Here is a 4,330-nt window from a genome sequence, read left to right on the forward strand (position 1 = left end):
AAAAAAAAAAAAAATCAAGCAGAAAAAGATGAGGCTGAAAAGAATCAACCAGGTGCAAAACAACAGGACAGAAACACCAGAGAAACCAGATGACACTACACATTAAATACTATGGAAAGGAGACGGTGAATCCAGAAGTTTTTTTCTAAGGCATTTACAGCTACGAGTACACAACAATCATCTCAATATATGTAGAAAAATATTTGATAAAACACAAATCTCTTATGTTAAAAAATTTTAAGCAACATAAGAATAGAATTAAACTTTACCTTACTAAGAATAGCTACCAAACATTATAAGTGATTGTAAGTTATTGAAAATTTTTACGTGAAATGAAGGATGTCTGTTATCATACTTTCAATGTAGTATTGTGAAGATTCTAGTCAGTTTAACAAAGACAGAGAACTAAATACTCAATGATTGGAAAAAATAAAATTTTCATTATTTGCAGATAAAATTACTATATGTAAACAAATCTAAAATGAACTACTAACAAGTTTATGAATCTCACATACACACATACACATTCACAAGTACATGAAGATAGATGGATAGATGTTCCTCCATTTACGGTGATTTGACTTTGTGATTTTTTGACTTTAGCATGTTGGGAAATCCACAAGCATTAGACATGCTTCCATATGGTTTCCTCCAGATAAACCCATTATAAGCTGAAAAGCAACACACACACACACACACACACACACACACACACACATCTGTTATGGCTTGAAAGTATTTCCCAAAGTTGAAATGTTGGAAATTTAGTCCTTAAAGCAATAGTATTGAGAGGTGGAACTTGTAAGAAATGATGAGTTCATGAGGGTTTTGCCCTCATAAATGAATTATGTCATTTGTCCTGGGAGAGGGTTTATTACCACAGGAAATAAGTTCCTTATAAAAGAATTAATTCAGCCCCATTTTCTCTGTCTTCTTCACCCATGTGGTTCCTCTGTCATGTTAAAGGCCCTCACCAGATGCATCTTCCCAATCTTGAACTTTCCTGCTTCCAGATACACAACAAATAAATTTCTGTTTGCTGTAAATCACCCAGTCTGTGGTATGCTGTTCTAGCAGCACAAAGGAAATTAAGACTAAATCACATATAGATATTATGTTTTCTGAATATCAGAAATATTTATAAAATGAATTTAAAATATATCACTTACAATAGCATCAAACGAAATATTGAAGGAAAGAATTTGAAATATTGAAGGAAGAATTTTGCCAAAATTGTATAATCTCTCTACACTAAAATAACCATAATTAGTAGAATTGAAAAGGATCTAAGTAAATGAAGATATAGATTATCATCCATAGGTTTGAAAGCTCAGTTACCAGAAATATAAATTCAAAACAATTATAACAAAAACATCACAGAACAAAATTTCAGAAATAGATCATTCTAAAATGCATTTGGAAATGTAAAATGGCCAGAATAATTATGAATAAATACAACGTGGGAAAAATAACTCCAGTGGGTGCTTAAGTTTTTAGAAACAATAAGAAAATGTGGTTTGATTTCACATATGGACACATAGGATAAGGAAACAAAACAGAGAATTCAGAAACATAACTATGAATAGATGATTAAACAATTTTAAACGAAGGAGGCACAGTAGAGCAGAGGTAAATGGTAGTAAACGTAGCTGGGACAATTGGATATAAACACCTCATCCAACCATTTTTTTTTTTTTGAACGCTTTGCCTGACATCATGTGCAAAAATTAATTTCAAGTAGGTTATAAATGTAAAAGAAAAAATATTAAAGGCATTAGAAAGAGGTTGTTAAGCTATGACCTGTAGGCCAAAGTCAGCCTACCATTGGCTTTTTTATAGCCCATGAATTAAAATTAACTTTTATATTTTTTTAGCATTAAAAATCAAAAGGGAAAAGTTATATGAAATGTCAGCTACTATACAGACTTATTGGATCACAATTGTGCTCATGAACTTAGGTGTTGCCTGCAGCTGCTTCTGTACTATGACTTCAACCTTGAGTAAGTGCAATGGAGGCGGTAGAGCCTACAAAGCCAAAAATATTAAAGACTCTTTAATATCTGGCTCTTTAGAAAAAATTTTTGACAACCTCTGCATTAGAGAATAATATAGGAAGACATCTTTGTCACCTTTAGGCTGATGAAGATTTATGAAACACACTCAGCAAGCACTAACCAAAAAGAAAAGCTTGATAAATTGGCCTAGAATAAACTAAGAATTTCTGTAGGTCAAAAGATATGAACAGACCAGTCACATACTCTGAGAAGTCACTTGCAGCATATATTATTAGAAAGCCTTCATAAAAAAGCATGCAAACAGCACTTACCAAAAAAATAAGAATCATAACAAGGCTAAAAGATAGAAATGGGAAAATTGTAAATGTACAAAATTTGAGCAGGTACTCCAAAAGGAAAAGGCTGGCCATGTGGCCGGTAAACATATGAAAAGGTGTTCCATCAGATAAATCATCAGAAAAAATCAAAACTATAATAAAAATGGAATACTGCAGCAAATCCACAATTATGACAAAATTAAAAGGGCTAACAGCCATTATTGCCAATGATGTAGAAGAAAATAGATCTCTTACACATTCTTGGTGAGAAGATAATTTGGGATAGACACAAATGCCCACCAACTGTGCATAGAATAAATATTTTGTAGAGTACTCATGCAATGGAATACCAAACAAAAATGAAAACAGACGGGCTATTTTCTCATGCTTTAACATGAATAAATAATGTGCGCATGATATGGAGGGAAAGAAAGGAGACACAAAAGAACGTATTCTGCATATTCTCATTTGTATAAATTCCAAACAGTAGCAAAACAAATATTATTGGTCATATTTAGAGAGATGGGAAGGAGTGGTGGTTGGAAGGAGATAAGAGCATGACTTGGTACATGCTATTGATATTATATTTCCTGGGCCTCATGGTTGTTTTTTAAATTCTTGATTTGTACACTGTTCCATTTATTTTTGAACATTCTAGGATAAAGCTGCATGAAGAAATTTTTATGATAATTTTTTTTAAATTAAACAAACATTTGTCTCATGTAAGAAACTTTGTTGAGGCTTGGCGCCTGTGGCTCAAGTGGCTAAGGCGCCAGCCACATACACCTAAGGTGGCAGGTTCGAATCCAGCCTGGGCCCACCAAAAACAACAATGATGGCTGCACCCAAAAAAATAGCCGGGCGTTGTGGCAGGTGCCTGTGGTCCCAGCTACTTGGGAGGTGGAGGCAGGAGACTCACTTGAGCCCAGGAGTTGGAGGTTGCTGTGAGCTGTGATGCCATGGCACTCTACCCAGGGGGATAGCTTGAGGCTCTGTCTCGAAAAAAAAAGAAAAAAGAAACTTTGTTGAAAAAGTCTTGGACAGATTGGAGTCTACAGTGTCATCTCTCCTGGTTGGAGATACAAGAAAAATGTATTCTTTTTCTCTTGCTACAAAGATAAGAGAGACAATAATACTAGCATTTTAAATAGAAATTTTCTGGACAAAACAAGCTAACTAATCTTGGGTAATATTATATTAACTCAGCCTTAGGAGCAGCACAGTACTCATTTTGGCAGTCCTGTTATACAGTTTTATTAGGATAGAATTTATGTTCAAAAATATGATCAAAAGCTTCTATTTCAAGTGCTCTGTTCCAAAATATTTCTTCCTTATTTTAATATTCTTGTTATGTCATTTTGAAAATTGTATTAAAGTTTTGAGAAAAGCAAATTGGTTGCTAGAAGAATTAAATACAAGGGCATTTCCCTTTTGGTTCCAATTTCTTATTAAATGTATTATAGAATGTAGAAAATAATGTACATTTATAATAAGGGAATCTTAATTTGATATAAAAGTTGCAAACAAGTGAACTGAATAAAATATAGATTTAAAAAAATCTCGATAATGAGTATGGAATATTCTAATGAAAGTGATTAGAGTACTTTATGGAATAGTCATAGTTAGTTAGGTTAAAGCAAATTCACAGAAATCACTTATGTAATCACTCTGAGTTTCCTAGCTTTATTAGAAAACAGCATGTCACCTCTTCTTAACAATTAGTTCTATAATTAGTCAAATAGAAAAACATCCCTAATATATCGAAAGCATGAGTTTTCTTTTTTAATTCTTGATTTGAACTTCAGAGAATATGCAGCATACTTTCTGAAATGTAAAAGAAACAGTATTCAACTATTAAGTTAACAAAAAACAGTTTTTTGAAGAGTTTCTATGCATTTTTACTTCTGGTTTTAAGATTTGGGTAAATTTACGTTTTATGCTCAGACCGTTATCTTCTGAGCAACCAAGGGATGGCTTGAAGTTTTTTTGTTTTTTTTT

The sequence above is a fragment of the Otolemur garnettii genome, unplaced genomic scaffold (assembly GCF_000181295.1).
Source record: "Otolemur garnettii isolate 467f Iridium unplaced genomic scaffold, OtoGar3 scaffold00016, whole genome shotgun sequence".
Classification (NCBI taxonomy): domain Eukaryota; kingdom Metazoa; phylum Chordata; class Mammalia; order Primates; family Galagidae; genus Otolemur; species Otolemur garnettii.